Source organism: Leptidea sinapis, chromosome 8, assembly GCF_905404315.1.
Source record: "Leptidea sinapis chromosome 8, ilLepSina1.1, whole genome shotgun sequence".
Taxonomy (NCBI): domain Eukaryota; kingdom Metazoa; phylum Arthropoda; class Insecta; order Lepidoptera; family Pieridae; genus Leptidea; species Leptidea sinapis.
This window is the reverse complement of record NC_066272.1, coordinates 7,876,955-7,900,296: the sequence shown is the minus strand read 5'-3', so window position 1 is coordinate 7,900,296 and position 23,342 is coordinate 7,876,955. Positions and strand designations below refer to the sequence as shown.

At 35.1% G+C, this 23,342-nt stretch overlaps 1 long non-coding RNA gene across 1 annotated transcript; it reads left to right on the top strand.

Annotated features, from left to right (window-relative positions):
• The first annotated feature begins 14,551 nt into the window (after nucleotides 1-14,551).
• On the top strand, nucleotides 14,552-16,508 carry LOC126965819 (uncharacterized). Its single transcript, XR_007729609.1, has 2 exons — nucleotides 14,552-14,865; nucleotides 15,566-16,508. It is a non-coding gene; the product is annotated as an uncharacterized LOC126965819 (long non-coding RNA).
• Nucleotides 16,509-23,342: the final 6,834 nt, after the last annotated feature.

The following is a 23,342-nucleotide window of genomic DNA, read 5'->3' as shown; positions in this document are numbered from 1 at the left end:
ATGTGTTGTCAAAGATATGTGGCGAACAACCTATCGCAAATTTGAACACAACAGAATGGTCACATATCATAGGATTGCCTTTAGCTGATCCTGGGTTCGATATTCCTGGACCAATCGACATTTTGTTTGCCGCAGATGTATTTGCAGAGTCGTTGCTATATGAGCACATAAAAGGAACCATAAATCAACCCACTGCCTTTAAATCGATTTTCGGTTGGCTTCTTCTAGGTAAAACAAAGTTAGCGTCCACCACGCTTTTAATCGCATCAGAATCAGATACGGAATTAAACACACTAGTACAACGTTTTTGGGAACTAGAATCTTTACCAAAGGCGAAACTGTTGACCCCAGAGGAATCTTTATGTGAGCAGAAATTCATTTCTAACCACTCGCGTGATGAGAGTGGTTGTTATATATTACGCTTACCCTTCAAGGAAGATGTGGAGCCCATTTTTGTTAAATCGCGTGATGTTGCGCTTCGACGATTTCACGCTACAGAACGTAGAACGTATCACGTGACCCGATCTTATCTTGTCAATACGCAGATTTCATGTCTGATTACATTAAAACAGGACATATGTCTTTAGTTCCCAGGGATGAGATGGAAATGGGAAAATACTACATCCCCCATCATTGCGTTTTACGTTCTGAATCTGCTTCGACTCGTTTGCGTATTGTATTCGACGCATCCGCCAAGGACCTACATTCACGTTCGTTAAACGACATGTGTGTCGTTTAACGAACGTGAATGTAGGTTATTAACTGTGGTTAATCGGACCAAAGTGCAAACCAATATTGTGGAAATTCTTTTGCGCTTTCGTGAACATCACGTCGTTTTTATGGCCGACGTCCGTCAAATGTACCGACAATTGCTAATTTCCTCCGACCACCGCGGTTATCAACGTATTTTTTGAAGAGCTTCACCTCATGAGACTCTTCAGGAATATCGGCTTAATACAGTGACGTACGGTGTTGCTTCATCTCCTTTTTTAGCTTGTCGATAATTACAACAACTCGCTGAAGATGAAGGAGATTCCTATCCGATTGCAAAACAAATAATACTGTCAGATGTCTATGTTGATGACGTAGTTACAGGATGTGATTCATTAGAGTACGCACAAATGGCAAAGTCACAAGTCATTGCGCTTTTCAATCGCGGCGGATTCAAACTCAGAAAATGGGTTAGTAACGACTCAAAACTTTTGTCTGATATCTCGGAACAGGACTGTCTAACCGGCTCTGTTTCTCTTGATAGTTCAGAACCAACAAGCTTAAAGGTTCTCGGATTAAAATGGGACCCAGTTTTCGATGCATTCTTTTTTGAAATAAAACCAATAAATTAGACTTGCACAAAACGATCAATTTTGAGTGAACTCGCGAGGATATTTGACCCTCTCGGCTTCTTATCCCCCATAACCATCCAAGCTAAATCTCTCATTCAGAGACTTTGGGTACTCGGTGCTAGTTGGGACCAAACTCCACCGGATGAGATAGTTTACGCGTGGAATTCTCACCGAACTCAATTATCGCAATTATCACAACTTCGAATCCCGCGTGAATTGGCTTGTAAAAATGGACAATCATACGAACTCCATGGTTTTGCCGACAGCTCCGAGATTACATACGGTGCTGTTATTTACTTGCGTGTGATCGATGAGAAGGGTCAGGTTCATGTGTCCCTATTATGTTCAAAAGCCAGAGTAGCACCTTTGAAGCGTACATCACTACCTCGTTTGGAACTCTGTGCTGCCGTCCTTTTATCGGACCTTTATCTATTCGTCCGTGACACGTACCTTAATCGTATTTCATTTGATAAAATCTACTTTTGGTTGGACTCAACAGTCACTTTATCTTGGATACGGTCCCCCTCCGCGCGATGGGCAACATTTGTTGCCAATCGTGTCAGTCACATCCAAGATATTACTTCCACCAAATGCTGGCATCATGTCTCATCGGATGATAATCCTGCAGATATCTGTTCACGAGGGCAATATCCAAGTGAAAGTAAGGACGCCTGGCCCGTAAATTATGCAGTAACATCTCTCGAAGATGAAGTAATCTGCAATGCGGAAGCGCGTAAAACTGCTGCTTTAGTTGCTGAAAGGGTCCAAGATACACAAGCACGGGAAGCTAGCGTCATTGATGATATACTTAATCGTTACTCTTCATTGCAAAAGATCATTCGTGTTCTGACTTACATCTACCGTTTTATTCACAATTCTTGTAATCCACATCAGGCTAATTGTAACACTTTTCTGAATAATATTGAGCGACATAATACGCTTATGAAGATAGTGAAGCATGTATTTGCGGAAGAGATATCTAATATAAGGGCCAACAAACCATTAGTGAAACCATTTCGTAAACTCAATCCCTTTTTGGATAGTCATGGAATACTTAGAGTGGGCGGTAGAATTTCACGATCGGGTCTTGAATACGAACAAAAACATCCTGCTTTCTTACCGTCTGACCATCGCCTTACCAGCTTAATAATCGATTCCATCCACAGTAATTATTGCCATCCAGGTATAAACACTACACACTTCTTATTGTTACAGCAATTTTGGATTATCTCTGCTAAGCGCGCTATTCGTCGTAGATTATCAAAATGCGTACAATGCTATCGAACCAATCCTAAGCCGTTGCAACCGTTTATGAGTGACCTACCGTCTTATCGTGTTAATCAAGTGAAAGCATTCTCCATTGTAGGTGTTGATTTCGGTGGACCGTTCCGCATCAAACTTGGTCAACAACGAGGTGCAAAAATTGACACGGCATATTTATGTCTATTTGTCTGCCTAGCCACTAAAGCGGTCCATTTGGAAGTAGTTTCGACATTATCAGCAGATGAATTTGTCGCTGCTCTTCGCCGGTTCATCGGACGCCGAGGTCGGTGCAATATTATTCACGCTGATCGCGGAACGAACTTTGCCGGTGCTCGGAATCAACTCATATCCCACATGAAGCAAGCATCTAACGAAGAGAGAATTGAATTCAAATTCAACCCACCTTCTGCTCCGCACTTTGGGGGGGTATGGGAGATACAAATTAAAGCAGAAAAATCTCATTTATATCGCGTCGTTGGCGATCAGGTTTTGACATTTGAAGAGCTGACCACACTTTTTTTCAAATTGAAGCCGTATTAAATTCAAGACCTCTGTGTCCAATCAGTTCTGATCCCAACGTCTTGTCTGTCTTAACACCTGGACATTTTTTAACATTAGAACCTCTAACGGCTGTCCCAGACAAGGATCTTACAAATATTAATAAAAATCGTCTGAGTCGATGGCAGCTGTTACAGGCTTTTCATCAAAATTTTTGGTCCAGATGGAAACATGAATATATAAATTCACTAACACAACGCACTAAATGGACTAAGGATTGCAAACCATTACAAATCGGATCAATTGTTATCATAAAAGATGAAAATCGTACTCCATTGCACTGGTCCCTCGGTCGTGTGAAAAATCTTATCTCTGGTGCTGATGGAGTAAGTCGATCCGTCCGGTCCACCAGTGATCAGTTACAACGGCATTTGATAAAATTGTGTCCTCTCCCAATAGAGGACTAAATTAACTCAATTATTTCTTTCTGTTTTAATTTAACCCTAGTTTAGTTTTAGTATTAAGATATTTTACTAGCTTTTCATATTTTTTTTATTCGTTGCATCGTTTTTATCGTTTCTCATTTATTCATTTTGTGTAATAACCAGAAAATACCATAGGCATTTTGGTGGGCGGTATGTTCCGTTACCGTAACACGTTACACATAACGTTTATATTTCGCGCCACCGATGAACGATAGTTGGCACTTGAATTTAGTGCAATGACAACCTGCAGCTAACACTAGCTGTCATGCACGACGTTCTTGACGTATGTCAGAGCGAACGCACTTCGACGTGGTACCGCGTGTGGAGACACAGCCGTCAAAAAAAACGGTTAAAAGAAACGAAACCGTCGCGCGCGCGCATCATCTCCAAGATCCTATCGACCACGTGAGAATCCCTGTAGCTGGTGGAGAATCATCGAGTGTTAGTAGCAGTTCAAGGTACGTACGTGCATTGTATTGTTATTGCCTATTTCAAAGTGTTCACATCGTCATCGTTAGATCCTGTCGGTCTAAATTCCCAATGTGGCACGGGCCACCAAGTTGCGAGCTTGCCACAATAGGATTCAGGTTTAATTCCTTTAAAAAGAATAAATCTGATACGTGTCGTATGAGTACTTTTGTTGCATCACTTTACATATGTATTGAAATTGTTTGTAAAACGTTGAAAATGTAAATGTTGATTTTAAAGAGTGGCAATGAGTTTCTTGGCACCTCTTCTAATTAGCTTAACCCTTTACGAAGTGGCGGCAAATTCAATAAAAAAGTAATTTTTTGACATTCATAATAAAGGTGTTATCGTAAGTACAGAGCTTGCATGGATGCAGAAGAAACGACTGTACATATAATTTTGGAATTTGGAAGAGAGGCCACGTACCTGGGACAAACACCTAGGCATACCTAGGTGTTTGTCCCAGGTACGTACAGAGGACTCTCCCCGAGGTCAGGACGTTGACTTACCTACCTACCTTGAGGAGTTGGAATGGGAATTAAGCCACCCAATCACCAAAGCAAAATGAGCGCACAGTAGTCGTAGGGTTGCGGAAATAAAACCGTCATTGCTGTACATAATATATCTAAGTCATGGTGTTTAAGGCCCCAAGAAATCGTCAAAATAGCGCATAATTGGAACCATTTCTTAGTGGTTAAATAAAGCTTTTATTTTTACAAAATAATAATGATATGTTTAAAGAGTATGAGAAGTAAATTCATTTTTTCTTTAAATTTCTATCTTTAAAAAAATCACCAAAGTACCCCTTTTTACCCTAACAACTTTTACAGTTGGAGCCATGTCAATCATTCAATCTAGATGAAAAATTATTTACTGTTTACCAATACTATTTAACATGACATAGTTTTGTTATTTTTGGAAATAATCGTATTACGCACCTAGGGAAAAAAGTAGGTCATTCTCACCCGAGGAATATTAACAGTAGCGGGTGGCAATGTGCTACTTATCTCCCGTGGTGCGTATACGATTTTTTAAACCTGTTCCCGTAAAAGTGGCCGATTCTCTCCCGGCAAGACGATTTTTGTCCCACGTACCAGGGACTAAAAGCGACCTTTTCATGAAGGTGCGAAAAAAAATGTATTATATTTGTAATAAATTAAAAATGTTTCCAATTCTGAATTACAACTTTGGCGGTCTTGTGTGATAGAGGTAACCTAGCTCCGCTCGATTCATCAAGGCCGTTGGCTTGGCCTTAAGTAGTATTTTGTTGCAGAACTTTCCAGAAATTGTACCTCAACATTAAACAACATTAATGCTCGACCTCTTCCGAAGTGAAGGTAATAATTGATAAATGATATTATAATAATTGACATTCTTGAGTGTTATCACTTTGACCTAAATCATTATTTTTATTTTAAATATGTATACTTAACTTTTTTAGAATATTAAAAGTTTGCCTCGCATATTATTTTAATTGTACATATTAATTAAAATTTATAATGCTAATTCGTTATAATTAAAATACAAATATTATAAATTTGTAGTGATCCGATTGCCAATTACAAATGCATGGAATGCCCGCATTAATCAACTTGTGTTAATTACAATTATAGTGCTATATATATATAGCACATAAATACTTTTTTACTTATTAGTGGCCGTGAACATAAATTACTTTTTTGCTTCAACAGAGCAATGAATAAAGGCGCTGATGTAGACTGGGATTCCTACAAGGAGAACAAAAGACTATATATATAAAACGCATTAGATTTTGGAAGTCAAACTCATGAAGGAAATTCTGTTAGGAAGATACTGGGGAAACATGGTCCTTGCGTTGTCTGAAACCTGAGGAAAGTCGATTGTACAATGACCCTGAGCCAGGAGGAGAATAATACGATACTGCTACAAACACACTTTCCACACTGTAAAATAATACGAGAACCCAATTGAGTGATAGCGAACAACTTAGTTACAGAAGACCGCTGGCAAACCGCCTATGAGATCGTCACCTACAACAAGGTGAAATGGGCGTTGGACAGCTTCCAGCCTTTCAAGTCAGTGGATACAGATGGCGCCTTTCCAGCATTGTTACAGTATGGAGGAGATAATTTGATGTACATAATGACATATATCTGCCAGGCATTTCTGGCCTTTAAGTACACTTTCCTTGCCTGGCGGGAAGTTAGGGTCATCTTCATACCCAAGCAAGGTAAGAGTAATTGCACTAATCCTAAATCAATAAGACCTAAGGATATCAGTCTGTCGTCTTTTCTCCTCAAGACTTTAAAGACAGATTATGAGTCAGAGATCTGAGAGACAATGCGCTGCATAATACCTATACACAGTCACCAGTCCTCACCTCCTCTGCACAGGATGCCGGCTAGATTATAGGTACCAGAACGGCGCATATTTCTGCCGTGAAATAGTAATATGTAAGCATTACTGTGTATCGCTCTGAAGGGTCTAAAATTACTGTGCAAATGAGACTTAACATCTTATGTCTCAAGGTGACGAGCACAATTGTAATGTCGCTAAGAATTATTGGTTTTTTCAAGAATCCCCAGCGGCACTGCATGTAATGGGCAGGGCGATCCATTACCATCAGCATTACGTCCTGCAATATGGTAATGCCGCAAGATGATTGCAAGCGATGGGGTCTCCAACCAAAGCTCACCTTATGGCTTTTACAAAAATTTCAAAGGCAAGCATGCTGAGCGGTAACGATATGAATGAGAACAACACCTACCGCTGCCTTGGAAATAGCTTTGAGCATCGCTCAACTTCACTTATTTATTTATCAAGAAACACTACTCTCTGATGACAAATCGGTATTACAAACACTTAAGGCGACACTAAATGCCAGCGACCTTGAGCGATATGAGTTCACGGCCTCCGGCCCGCCATCTATGTAACAAAGCCAATATTTTCAAAATTCTTGTGTGGAAAACAGTTTATATGCTTACAATCCTCGTTATTCATTACTAATCTGAATAAATATACCTACACAAAAAAGTAAAGCTATAAGAATAACTTCTCTGAGAGTTGTACTAAAAAAATGCACCATGCCATGGCAAAAAACTTGTTTAACTGCAAGCAAAAGTGAAAGTTCAAAAAGGCTCTGGAGTGAAAACTATAACCAACAGCAAGCATTAGAAACCTACAAATAAGACTTAAGTATATGTGTAATAGGATTAAGTAGTGTTCATAGCTCAAAATGCTATATTTTCATCAAAAAACTTGTCTAAAAACACCTTGCTTGCATGTTTTCTGCTTACTCTTCGCCTTAAAAGTGAGGTAATCCATTCTAGCATATTACTTGAATGCCAATCAGCATTAAATGAGGTGGCTGGCAAAAATAACATCCTAACACTTCAGTGGGTTAAGGGTCACAGTGGGGTCAGGGGCAATAAGGCAGCAGACCAATTGGCTAGAAGAGGTTCTGAGACCCAAACAGTCGGACCAGAACCTTTCCTGCCTCTGCCACATAGCTGGTTCAGGAACATAGATCAAAATATAAAGGCACTACATCAACAATACTGGGGAGGAGTGCAAAGCAGCGCTACCCTGCGCCGACTTGCGTTTTACCAGGGCAATCTTACAACTTAGTCGGTGTCGACTAAGACTGTGACTAAAATTAATATTATTTGCGGCCATAGGTCACGGCAATTTTAACAGGTATCTTTTTATATAGTATAGTATATATAGTATTATATAGGTGTCACAGACAGCCCCCTATGCAGAGGCTGCCTGGAGGCAGAAGAAACAGCCGCTCACGTTCTGCTGGAGTGTAGAGAGGTGACAAACTACAGGGCGAAACACCTGCGCTCATCAGGTGCCCTTCAGGAAGTCTTCGGCAACGTTAAGAAGTTGGGTGACTTCTTGGAGGAGTTTGACTTGTTGGAATAGTCTCTACCCCACGCAAAGTAGGCGCATATGACGTCGAATTGCAGAGACCACCCGTGTGAAGAAGAACAGTAGTGGCCGTGATTCATTATGACATTTGTATCGCAATATTATTTTCGTATGTAGGAAGGAATAAAAAAAAATTTAATATTGTAATAAAAAGGTAACATGATTGAATTCTTCGTTTGTTTAAAATTTTGGTGTAATCATTTTAAATCAAAAAGTCCTTGTGAAAATCAGCATTATATTTAAGCATAACCAAGATATGTAGATTAAGATTATTGAATTAGATGAATAACGTTATTTTTCACTTATTTTGCTAAAAGAAACATAGAGCCTTTTAAGCAAACAACTATTAATAATGAGGTAATTGAAAAATTTATACATATTTATAGGTAGCCAATATATTATAATATATTAACGAACAGCAATGCAAACTGAAAAAGCGTTTAAATATTATATTATTAACTCTCTAGTATTTTTGGCCTTTTAAGGTTTACATAATATATTATTACGTATTCACCATCACTATTATCAGCCGGAAGACGTCTACTGCTGGACAAAAGCCTCCCCCAAAGATAAAAGGAAGACAAAAGTTATTTATATATATGCTGCTTATTATTTACCATTATGAACCTCTGTATGTCCCCATATGGCGCAATTTATAGGAACGAACTAGTTAAATATTACTGGAACAAAAAGTATATCCGGTTATTTAGTCGCACTCACATTGCTAATAACTAAAATACATTGCGGATCAAGATTTCTTTACATTGCTTCAGTATCAAAATGTGGTTCAGTGGAATTAATATTGATGGACATCAGTTCTTATTGATTGCTGTGAATGAAAACATAGGACTAAATGAAAGGAACCTTTGAGGCTTTGATACGATGTGTTTGAAGTGAAATATAACCTGCAGTGCGGTATCGACTCCATACGAGATAAAAATTGAGGCAACGTTACAACTCAGTATTTCCATTACCTTAGCGATGTTTACTTTTATAACATTTATTCCTATAGTTAATTGAAAACTGTATTCAAATTAATTTCTAGAATTTATGAGTGTGAATGAGTTAGAGAAATGTTTGATTAGCTTTATTGGATAATATTAATTAAAATTCTACTTTTTATTTATTAACGGAAATGTGTAAACATTATTGTGTTTCGGTCTGGAGGGTGCCATAGCTAGTGAAATTACTGGGAAAATGAGATCTTATGTTTCAAGGTGTAGAGCGCAATTGTAGTGCTGCTCAGAATTTTTGAGGTTTTTCAAGAATTCTGAGCGGCACTGCATTGTAATGGGCAGGGCGTATCAATTACCATCAGTTGATCGAAAAAAAAAATCGGTACTAATTTCTCTCATAAGAGCCTCGAGTCTTGATTCATCTTTTAAAATACGCAATAGTTGCTATATTTAATTGCCGAATTAAAAAATATTTTACTCTGACTGACTCGCCAAATTCTGACCAGACTCTACTAGAGTACCGTATCAGTCAACATTTCCTGAGGATGTCTCGTGTAATATCGAATCGATAAAAGACAAAATTAGAGGAATTTCCACTCAATAAAAATCACAACATTTGGATAATTATGGACTTCCGCAAAATAACGCCAAATTCAATAAATTTCCAATAAAAAGTTTGTTGCTTTAGAACAGGATTTAGCTTTGATCGCCTTTTTAAAAGGAATTACAACGATCAATTGATAATATCACAAGAATCGAAAATGGAAACACAATGATTATTCACATAACAATGACAGGTGGTACGTAATTTAAGTTTTTTTATAAATTATAACAACGTTTAAGTTTTTTAAGTATGATTTATGACCAATCTGAGTAAATATTTTGAAAATGGGACAAATTTCCAAAAGTTCAGTTCGATCGAGATTTCTGGCAACGATTTAAGGCCCCCCTGAGCTTGAGGGCCCGGGGCACTGTCCCGCCTAGCCTCTAGGTAGCTACGCCACTGTATATAGGCAGTAAACACTCAATTTTCTAAAGATTATACTAATCAAAAAAGAAAATGTGTTAGAAAATAAAATATTGTATAAGCGAATATGACGCCGTTTATTGTATTATATATAATATTTGTCATAGGGATTGACCACACAAATTACAAACAAATACTACACACTTCACTCACTCACTCACACATCTATAAACTACCACACATGAACATTTTTAATTTAGTCTCGCCGTAATGAGGAGAGTGTTTGTCTATTACGCTAGTATACTAAGTTTATGTTTAAAACATATTTTTGTAATGATTAGTGTGTTCAAAACAGAAAACCATTTTGCATGTAATATCTCGTATGAAATCGCTGCCAGCATAGTGATGTTCAAACGGAATTGTCTAAAAACGTATCACTAACCTGCGCATTATTATTAAAGTGTGTTTTTATTTCTTCAAAACTAAACATAATTCTATATCATTTAAATTCATCATCACCCTGAAAATAGCATCATAAGTAGGTACTTAGAATTAGAAAACAGTAAGTTAGTTTGCTAGAAGAAAGTATCAGTATATTGTCTTGTAAGCTCACAGCCCTTGTACGTGATATTGTGAACATTGGTTAGTTTGGGTGTTTGGCAAACTTGATAACTAATTTACTGCGGTAGCAAAATAAATATAGAAGAAGCAGGACCTTTGTACATTATTAGAATAATTACATAACATATTTGTATGAATACATTATATGATTATTTGTACACAGTGTAAGTCAGAATATCGATTTTAATATCTCTTTTGTTTTTTTCGGCTAGTGACCGATATAGCTTGACCGACCGATGACTTCACTGATCGATTATTGTCTATTCTATAAGGATAATTTTGTTATACTAAAAAAACTTTTGCACTTTGAGTGTAATTCGTATAATGGTTGCAGCACATAAGAAACGAATATGTTTATTCATGCATATAACATCAATGTTGTCAGTAAAGTAAACAAAAAGATTGCGTGCGATGTGTTCCACTATCCAATCTAATCGTAATACAACAGTTACTGTAAGTAATTAACAAAGTTACTCTGCTGTTGGTCTTTTGATCCTTTGAATGAGGGCTTTTTGTTTCTGTCACTCAAGTGTAATGACAAAGTGTATCTCGTACTATCTCTCGCAGTTCGTCCGAATCAAAAACGAAAAAACTTGCAGATTTTGCCTTGAGGCCGATGAAACACTTCTGCATCTCCTTTGCGATTGCGGCTCACTAATACCTGAACATAATTTGATGTTTACAATACTCACGTCAAGAAGATACTACGGTTACTAAGCAATAGTATAAATAATTGTTCAGTCTTGGACGTGGTGATACTAGGATCTAAATGTGGGTAATAAATGGCCATCGTTTATATTTAAATAATATTACGTTGAAGTTTATTTATGATATCTTATGATGTTTATATATGGGAAGCCCTCGATTTATTTCAAATTTCAAGAAGAATGACAATTCACTATAAAAGGCATATAAGGCATTTATTTTCTCAATATTTATTCCTTTAGAATTATTTTTGATGTAATTTCTAATATACTAGATGCTAAGGAAACGAATGGCGCTCTGAGAGAGAAGAAACTCTCCCAGCATTATTTTTTTTGCGCTCTTTTCAATAAAAATATACAATATATATTTGAACATTACGCTTAATTTTAAATGCAAAACTGGTGGGAAAATGGAATTTATTTTACAAATAGCATTAAACTTAAACGCACTTAGAAGTAACAACGAAAATTTCACAGTGAGTTCGGGATCATTTCATAATAAAGCAGTAATTGTATTGTATAATATGAAGTTGTTCCTGAAAACAAACAAAATATTTAACAGACGTTCGTAAACCAAAACCTTCTATTTTCACTTAAATATTTAATGAGTAATTATTTGCTCAGTTACTACCAATTTCTAAAAAAATTATAAGTTTAACGCTATTCTACTATTTCTTTTTAGTGTACCCAACTCGTAAAAAAAAATAGTTCAGTTCATTCAGAAATTTTATCTAAAACTCTTCGCAGCTCTCGAGATCCAACTAAGTCCCTAAAATTTAATTCCCATTTCCGCTTGTTATATAATCTTTTATTTCAGTTCACAATATTTTCTATGTTCACGAATGGAAATTCTTGAATTTCCATTCGATAAGCTAGGGCCTTGGTCCTAGCTTATTTAATTACCCACTTGTAATATAACTGTAGATGACCAGTTATTTAACGATGCCGAAGGAAAGCTCAGCTATTCTTTGGAAGTTCGGAAGAGTTTTGCAACTCAGGGCACAATGGAGGGTCTTACAAAGACTTTAATAGTCAGAAATTAATCCTGACCTGAGTAATGTTTCCATGATTAACCCTTTGTCTAAAACTTTTATAAAAATGGCTCATAACCTTCAATTACTCAATAATATGTTTTACTGAATATACTTATAGTTAACTTAACTAATAATAATGAAAGTTGTAGCTAGTCCTCCGCTTAATCGACAACTAATATATACACTGAGTTAAAAACGCCCTGTACGATAATCATAAACATACTGTATATGATCGTTTGACTGTTGGATTAATAAATGATGTGGGTTCTCTCAGCATCTTCTACCCCATTTATCACGGGGAGTGCTCAGGGGAGCTGTTCGGGTTGATTCCAGCGGCCGAATTCCACCACACCACGTGCAAAGTACCACCCGCATTACTTTGACGTCTGGCATTCCACAACCGCGCATTTTGCAAGAAATTTCTTGCCTCGCACAGCCACTATGTTGAATCAATTACCGGCTGCGGTTTTCTCGAACGGCTTAGGGACCTTCAAGAAAAAAGTATACTCGCACTTTAAAGGCCGGCAACGCATTTCTTGACACACCTGTTGATGCGGATGTCAATGGGCGGTTGCCTCACCTCTAGCCATCCCGTGAGCATCTTGCTCCTTTGCCCCCTATTACACGGGGTTAAACGAGCATACATGGTCACTCGATTGCATGTGATCACTGCGGTGATACTCCCTTGTAAAATCAGAGGAATCATAATAGCGTTGTGTACCTCATAAAGTGTAAGATAAATGTAGATACATGTGAATTTAAAAAAAGAAGACAAGTTTGTGGTGAGCGAGGGTCGAGCTTAACCAAAAGTACGCCAGTGTCGCTTTTATCGGCTGATAACATTTCAGCCAATCGTATGAAAAAAATATCTGTATCTGTATCTATTGTTTTGTGAGTATTAAAAGTAACATAAAAGGTATGTTCAAAATCTTGTTAAAACTTTAGCAAAAATGAATTTTCCTTTACTTAGTTGTTGGGTCCTAAGGTAATTTCGTATAAATCAAATTACTTTGGGTACTTTCTCTGTAACTTTATTTATCTTAAAAATAATTTTAATATATTTTACATCTACAGTGTATTGACAGAGATATGCTATACAGAAAAACACTTTGCACAGGATGCCAGCTTGATCATGGTACCACAATGGCGCATATATCTGCTGTGAAGCAGTAATGTGTAAACATGATTGTGTTTCGGTCTGAAAAGCACCGTAGCTAGTGAAATTAAATTACCTACTGGACAAATGAGACTTAACATTTTATATCTCAAGGTAACGGGCGCAGTTGTAGTGCCGCTCAGAATTCTTGGGTTTTTCAATAATTCTGAGCAGCACTGCATTGTAATGGGCAGAGCGTATCAATAACCATCAGCTGTGGCCCTGCTCGTCTTATCCGTTATGGTCATAAAAAAATTTGATAAAATTTTATACAGATTTTAGCACTCAACGACCTAATAAACAAATCAACTGAGTGTCCACTTAATGATTATTAATTCATTGAGCTTTTATAGCAAAACTTTTATGATACACTTAAATTATTGACATTGTTCCATATTCAATAGCCTGGAGTATAGCCTTGATACAAACATGTTGCCTGCATAAAATTTCTCGACAATTTATTACTAACTGCTCGTGAAGCTTCAGGTTTATGCGTTTTAAACATAAAATAGCGCGCCTTCCTTAACGTTAACCACAATTTTATATAAAGTTTATCTCAGGTTTATATTTATTTAAACAGTACTTTTATAGAGTGGGAATATTATACACAGAAAAATTCATAATTAGTTGACATCAAAGTGTAGAAATATTGAACTAAATATCTCTAGAGATAATTTACTTTTAATAACTGAGATGAAGAAGTACTGGGGGCCTACCATGAACTCGCTTTGCTTTTTGGTACCACGATGTGATTAGAGCTATCTAATTTAGGTTGACGTCAAATCAACTGATTAAATCGCAATGATGTCAATTGAATGTCAAAATTAGTGAGCGATTCAAAAAAAGTTGCTACTTCCATAGAGGAAAGTGAATCGTGTTGTTAGTAACTTTTAAAAAATAGTGAAAACATACAGAAAACGAAAATTTTATTGATGAAAGTTGAGATGAGAATATTTTATTGGACTTTTTTGTTAAACAAAATACTGAAAATAAATACCGAAAATTAAAATACTAAAGACGAGGCAGTAAGTGCCCGGTCTATAGCCTGTTCGCAAGAACGAATTAAAAAAAAATGTATTCGGTGCTCCTGTCAAATCAAACATCAATGGAGTTGCGTTCATAACTCGTTATTTTTACGAAAACACCAAAGCAAACATTTAATTTGTAATTCAATGAACTATATTTATTTATTTTACTATTATTTAAAATAAAAATATGTACATGTATTACGATTTTAATTAAAATAAATACCATTCCTCATGGCTATATGGAACTATGTGCGTGTATATTGTTTTACCTCGATAAAAGTTAATAATTGAGATAAGAAAGCCCGAGTCACCTTAATGAAATGTTCTTACATAATTATGTCTTCAACTGCACAACGTAGATGTAATAATGAACACATAACACAACACGCCAGAGTCAGCTATCACATTAATGGAAGGCTCGTTCAATAAGGTAGGACTTTCTACTTTCCCGTTATTATTATTGTCTTTATCTATTTATCAATAAACACACTGATAACGGCTAGCTTCTCTTTGTATATTTTGTTTCGTTTTTTTATAAAAATAAGGGACGAGACGAGCAGGACGTTCAGCTGATGGTATTTGATACGCTCTGCCCATTACAATGCAGTACCACGCAGATCTTGAAAAACCCAAAAACTCTGAGCGGCACTACAATTGCGCTCGTCTTCTTGAGACATATGATGTTAAGTCTCGTTTGCCTAGTACTTTCATTAGCTACGACGCCCTTCAGACCGAAACACAATAATGCATACACTTAACTGGTTCTCGGCAAAAATAGGCGCCGTTGTTGTACCCATAATCTAGCCGGTATCCGCTGCAAAGGAGCCTCCCAGTTACAGAGTAAGGAATTTGTGACAATAATACAAGCAAGTAATCACATACTATCTATATATCTATTTTAAAAACATCAAGAGGTGTAAATAGTTACTTAATATTGAAATAATATCTCTTTATAAAAAAAAGTAAATACTGGATGGTAAAAGTGGAATATTGATGACAATTAAGCCAAATATTACTACAATATATTTTATTATTAATCTATAAGTATCCGTGATGGAAAAATTTTAACAAGTAAATCAAAGTTTATAGTATACTTAAAATGCATAATTATGCTTCTCCATATTTTACAGGTGCGTGTGTGTTGAGTTAAAAGTGACAGAACAACCGAAGACCGAATAAATGATTAAGAAAGTACACAATCACAGTACGTTTTTTTGCCGAAGAAACAAAAATTTCGACTGCTTGTATGCATAGCCTTTTACACGAATGCTTTGGGATGGAAACGTTAACGCGCGCTGGATTTCCGAAATGCTTACAGACGTACAAAAACAAATGAGTCTGAACATTTCTTGAACTTATGTAAGAACAACATCTAAACATCTTGTAGCTCGATTTATAACCCTGGATGATGCCTGATAGATAGTCTTTGACCAGCGAACAGCATTTTAACCTTTCTTTTCCGAGATAGCAAAGACTATGGAGCTCCAGACTGAACATTTCTTGAACTTCTGTAAGAACAACATCTAAACATCTTGTAGCTCGATTTATAACCATGGATGATACCTCATAGATAGTCATTGACCAGAGAACAGCATTTTTACCTTTCTTTTCTGAGATAGTAAAGACTATGGAGCTTCTGTTACTGGCTCTTTATAGGATTAAAATAAAATGATTAATGAAATTCATGAAAACCTGAAAATGCCCCCGGTGATTTTTACCTATCTCCTAGGTTGAAGGATTTGTAAGGAATGAAGGAAGATGATGAAACCATAGTAGCTGCAAAACAGGAATTTTTCAAACAAGGAATTTTAAGAGTTAAAGTTAAAAGGAAGTTATAAAGAGATATTCCAAGTGTGTTAAACTTAAAAAAGCAAATTATGTTTGATAAAAGTTTCCGACAATATTCATTTTTTACAGGCGTTTAGAAAAAGAGAATATATGGAATTGTAATGTTTTCCTCTATTAAATTCCGTTATGCCATACTTTATATTAGTATGTAAAACGTTTTGAGTAAGGCTACAGCAGATGTGTGATACAAATGAATTAAAACTGATAAATTAATTCAAGCGATAATCATATTGTGTATTTCACTGATAGTTCCTGTGAATGGTAGACTATTAAAAGGAAAGTTTAGTGCATTGCGGGTGCTACAGCATACTGTACTCCAATAGGTAATCGAGTAAGTATCAGAAAGTGTACGTGCTTTAGTTACAACGACTTGTACGTGACTTCTTCTTTCTTCTTCTATTTATCCACGAAAAGCTTCTTTGACACGTATAATAAATATCATTGAAGAGAACATGTAAAATTATTAAATTGTATCTTTGTCAACCAACATGAAAATAGGAGGGGATCGTTTGACTATAATATGATTTTTTATTGTGTATATGTAACCTGAATATAATTTTTTATTTAATTTTGATTTTTTTTTATGGAACAGGAGGACAAACGAGCGTACGGGTCACCAGGTGTTAAGTGATCACCGCCGCCCACATTCTCTTGCAACACCAGAGGAATCACAAGAGCAAATTATGCGTATATAGGCGTTGCCGGCCTTTAAGGAAGATGTACGCGCTTTTTTTAAAGGTACCCATGTCGTATCGTCCCGGAAACACCGCACAAGGAAGCTCATTATCAATTTTGATTATTTTTTTAAAGTTAAGAGAGTAAGGTTATCTCAAGTCCAAAAAAGTAATTTTTTTATTTCTTTCTAACTATCATATAAACGTTGCGCAGTTAATAGTGCATGTTCATAATTTGAGTGTAAAACACCAATTTTACATTGTTTATAAAATGTATTGTTGCATATCATCAATGTAATCATTTATATGATAAATATGAATATTTGTTTCCGAGTCATGGCTGTTTATTTATATTTATGTCTGTTTAAGTAAGTATATTATTGTATTAAATATATCGTTGTCTTGTATCCATAGTACAGGCTATGCCTAGTTTTGGGCAAGAAATTTTGTGTAAGAGTGTGTCAATTCAAATTGAAATATTTTTATTCAAAATAGAATGTGAAATCATTTAGTCCAAAAAAACTACTTCTCATTCCAAAATGAATGAGAAGAATGGGCGCAACAAACTCAGCGGGCTTTTTTTTTCATCAAAAAATATATTTACAAAGTAATATTGTACAATTAAACTTATTATTTAATAGCCTGAGGGCGGTCGCTCCATTCCCAATCTGTGGTATCATAAAGAAAGTCATTTATGTTATAGTAACATTTACCACACAAACGTTTTTTAACAATTCTTTTAAATATCGTTTTTCATTTGTTTTGAACATTTTTAACCGACTTCAAAAAAGGAGGAGGTTCTCAATTCGTCGGTATGTTCTTTTTTTATGTTTGTTACCTCAAAACTTTCGACTGGGTGAAACGATTTTGATAATTCTTTTTTTATTTGAAAGCTGGTGCTTCCCGTGTGGTACCATTGTAGTCCAGATCTGACCATGGCATCCATGAGAAAACCATAAAAGTTTTAAATTTGCTTTACATACGTATAGCAAAGTGGATGATAAATTTACGAATAACTCAATATCGCGCCAACCAATTTCGATTATTATATTTTTATTGGAAAGGATATACTTCAAAGATAGTTTGGTGAGAGATTGGTTAGGTGCTAATTACGGAATCCATGGCAAAGTAACGGAACTCATCAATTTAGCACTTACTTTCATTGCTGCATTGAAAAATGTTGTATATTTATTTATTAATTTATTTATTAAAGCACACCACATCATATACAATACAATTTTCTTAATCTAATGTTACAATTAATAGTTCTAAAGTATACGACAATTATGGTGAACATAAAAATTACAAAAAATACTCCCTATTTACTTCTGAAAAATAGAACTAATACTATGTAAGCTATAATAAAAACAAAAAAAAATAATAAATGAAAGTACAAATTATAACTTTAACTTATTAAAATAATGAAAATAATGAAGACGAAAAACAAAAGAAAAACTACTTATTTGAAAAATGCAGATTGAGTACCAGCTAAGTGTTTCACAACACTTGTATACTTATCTATTTAGACAAATTCTTAGTAAGTGTACTTCAAATTCACTAAAAATAAAAATAAAATAACAAAAAAACAACCGACTTCAAAAACACTATTCCAAAACAACAGATATAATATGCACTAAAATGTATTAAAATAATTACTTATTATGGGATCTTGTTGTAATAGCACATAAGCCCCACAAAATACTTACTAACTCGACTTAGCCGAGTAGTAAGCATTAAGAAATACTATGGCATTATTTCTTCAAAATATGAAGAAAAGAAAAATATAATTCTATCAAGGGCTATGTTATAATTTATCGTCCAATCAGAATGATAAATATAAACTGCACCGTGTAACACAAGTGTATAATTGAGTGTACTCGTATAATTTGAATAAGACGTAGAAGTTATACCAGAAGTGGTCAGGAACGGAACCGGCCAGTATTTACGAGCAGCACATCCGTTTTGTTGCCTCCATTTACACACGCATTGGGAAAAAAATTTGCAATTTGCATGAAACCTTCGTTGATTATCCCGAGGTCTATATTACTGCAGTATTCGTAATAGCGTATTTAATTCTTAATATTATGTAATTAAAGTGCCCAGAGGCAGAGATAATGTACAAAGCTATCTTCACGCTTCAGTAGGGCAACTGGAAGTCTAAGCGATGGCAGCTATTTCGCTCAATGGATCAGCCTAGCTATCCAACGCTAAAATTCTACCAGTATTCTTGGTACGCTTCCACGTAATGATGTTTTGATTTAATGTAATCATAGTATTGTAAGTATAGTTGTAAGATTTGTTGTTTGAATAAATTTTGAAATATTAACATAAAATTAACCAAAAACCCCCCGATGTACTATTTGATTGTAATTTTAAGAAGAAGGAAATAGATTAACATAATAATAACAATAACGGTAAACTTACTACCTTACTATGTGAAGGAAACGACGTGAACTCCGGGACTTACGTGTTTCTTTTTAACGACTGTATAAAGGAGTTGATATGATAATTATAATGTAAGGCTATTTTAAAAGTTGAATAGGCAATCGCTCGAGATTTTGAGACCCAGAATTCCTATACTAGGCGAAACTTTAAAAGCCTGGCCGGGTATAACTAGTATGTTTTAATTTAATACCTCTTGCACAGTCAGTTATGCTGTCTAAAAAGTGATATTAGATTCTTTCGGTGTCATACCTAAACTTATATTATATTTTTTATTATATTATATTTTTATTATGATTTTACTAATAGGTATTATAACCGCTATAGTTTTTAAGGTTCTGTGATTTAGAAAGTGTGCCTGCTATCTCCCTGCCATTTGTTGATAGTCACCGAAAATGCAACTTTTAATGGGAACTGCAGGTGTTTGAAATTAATATCTCCCCCGCCCGCAGTCGTACGACCGCCTGCGCGCCCATCCCGTTCGCCGTCATTGGATTGCACCATAATATCGCGCACTCGGATTTTTATCGTCATCGTCATAACTATTCAAATATTTGTCCAAATGATAAAGTGCAAAAGACAAATTTTATCTGCTTTATTTACCAGTGTATGACGTGATTAGCTCAGAGGAGAGGACATTTATTATATTAGTAGTACAATGCGAACGTTTGTGAGTGTGTGGGTATGTTTGTTTCACGCAAAAACTACCAAATGGATTTAAATGAACCTTGACTATAATGTATTTCACATCAGAATAAAACATAGGTTATAATTTATAAAGATTTAGTGTGAATTATCCAAAATATAACAAAAAGGGTCAAATAATAGGAAAAAAATCTGCAATCCGCAAGCTATTCATGTTTGCGGAGCAAAGCTCGTAGGAGTTACAATAATGCATAAAATGTATATCGGCGTAACTACTTCAACTCACCTATTATATATATAACTAATAATATGGAATGTACATTCCGCTGTGCGTACTAAGAAGAGTATTGATAATCATTTAAGCAAGAAGAAATTAATGAACTTATAATTTTTGTCATAAACGTGCTTTTGTCGCTTCTTATATATTATAACTGAATGACGAAATTAAGATTGACTCAATGATAAAAACAATCCATATTCATCACATCAACACAAGTAAACGACGCTGATCGATGTTACGTAAAATATAAAAGTAAGTATTTATTTATAAGCCGTGGCTAATGTTCCACATCAAATAATTAAGTAATTTGTTTTTACCCCTTTTGTCATTGCAGGTGAAACAGATTACGAACGTTTCAGGATTAAGATAGAATCCAGAATATATATACAATCAGAACTGACTGACATCTTGTTTCTGAGTAAAAACTACTATCTTTTATCTTGGTTATTTGAAATATTCATATTTTAACCAATTAAATTTCTCAGATGAATCATCTTATATTAATAATAGTTTTGCAAGGGTCCTGTACTGATTAACTTCTCATTGTCTTCAATATTATTGTATTCGGTTAAGGTTACTCACTCCAACACACCTCATTATAATAAATTCAATTCATGAGACCTACGTTAGCAGCGATAGCTTCTTATTAAGTTGATCTAGATTATTCGGTTTCAAAGATATTTCACTCAGAAATAGGGTTCAATTTTCTTTGAAAGGTACGGAACCTTTTAAATAAATTCAAAATTACAGCCTAATAAGTTAGCAAAATAATCATTGGACATAATAGGGATTAATGTATGAAATTGTTGTTTTATTGTAATTGGTACTTCATTTTATTCAGCTTCGAATAGAAAGATGGATACTTCGAACTTCTTTTTAATGATTTTATAATACGAGTTCCGACGCGAAACTAAATAGACAGACAATAGCGGCAGAAACAACACGCAATATCAATGTGACTGCTAATGAACGCACCGTGCGATTTGGTTTATACGCTTTCGTGATGGAAACTTTGATTTGAAGAACGAACCACGTGGAAGATCGGCCACACAGGTGAATAACAATGAATTGTAAGACATGGTGGAAGCCAATCCGAGTAAAACTACCCAGGCATTACCGGCAATGTCGCTAACGTTAAAGCTTTTTTTTATTTTAATAAAACATTGAAGTTGTATATTTATTATTTATAAGCCATGGTTGCCACTTGCCAGTTCAAAAATGGCCGCAACTAGAGATTGTCATGATTTCGACCACTAATATGCAAACTGTGACCATAAGCGGACTAAAAAATATATACTAAAATGTGTTTTTTATTCGATATTTAGATAATATAATAAGAAAAATTGCATTTATTTTTCATATACCTATTAAACTATAATGCAGCCATAATTCCATCAGCAAAAATTGTACGTTTTAAAAACTTACGTTTAGTTATTTTTCTGATGTTTGCTGAGCATTGTCAGCCTTATAAATAATCTAGTACGAGTTGTGCTTATGTTTGAGCTTATAGTGTCCTGCTCTCTAAATATTTACAGAATAGTGTATATATATATTGAAGAATAGAGATTCCTGATACAAGACGGATCGGTAAAAAGAGTCTCCAATCCCCACACAACTGTGATGTGTCTTTTGATCAATAATGTATTTGTATTTTTATTCAAACGTACTTTAAATTATCAGAATCGCCATAACAATAACAATGCAAAAGCACTCATGCAAAACAATTATTATTTGCAAGTTATCCGTAAGTACAAAAGTTTTTCAATTGATTATATTTTTCATTGTGCACAGAAAGAAGAGAAAAGTATAAAGTTTTGAAATAAAATCTTAATTTAAGAGCTGGCTGAACAGCGTCTGAAAGAGATTGCCAGGATTATATAAACAAAGAGTGCATTCAGCCAAAAACACACCGCAAATTGTTAACCCCTATTACTATGGTTGCTGTTTCACCAATTTAGATTTATTTCGTTCATTAATGTATAAGAGATAATTAGATTGTTAAAGAGTTTGAATTATTTATTTTAAATAAAATCATAGTTAAGTAGATTATTAACACTCATAACTATATTTACCACGCTTCTAGATTACTTCAATTTCGTGAGTAGTAAGAGTGTTAAGATGAGTATTTGGTATATATCTACTGATATATTTTCAATCTACCCACTTTCTCAGTCTAGACGTCTCAAACGCTTGCAAATCATGGGAAGAATTCAAAATCCTCTAATAATAATAGTAATTATCAATGACGTTCTATATACGAGTACATATAAACATATTAGTCGCAGTCTGATGGCGGAACGTCAAAAGTGTGCTTATTCTTCAAAGGGCCCTTAAATAGGACCCTATCGGCAATGACTTTCCGTACACAAAATACAATGTTGCTCATTATTTTCACTGGTACTTTAAAAAAAGAGCGACTCTTTAGTTTTCATATCTGACTGTGTGCTTGTCGCGTCCTTTCATCTGTTTCAATCTGACAATCGAGAGAGAAAGGGATGTGAATACTTGTCAGTAATTGTACCATATTTAATGAAAATATATTCCTTTAACTAAATATTTACGCTTTTTGCCAACCCATCTTATACGAATAAAATAAACTTACCGGTGATAAGCCACACCATCTTTTTTTTACGTCGTGAACGTAAATACACACATACAAAATTGGGCACATTTTCATGGCACACTTAGACTTGGTGATTGACATACAGTTGACACACGAATATGAAGAAAAGTGTGGTTACATTGTCTTTAAGCATCGTTCCGTTATTGCGAATGATATGCCCGTTTATATAGAACGTCATTGCAAATTTAACGTTAAATATACAGTACCTACTTGCTAGAAAATCAATGTACGTCCCTAAAATAAAGTTAGTTACAAATATTATTTATTTTAGAACAGGGTACAGGGAATTTTGAATTTGAAGCAGAGGCTTTTGAATGTACGAGTGTCGTGTTTGCAAAATATGCCAGCGGACAATAATGTTTCCTAGCTCGACCACAAATCAGAGGAAAATCAAA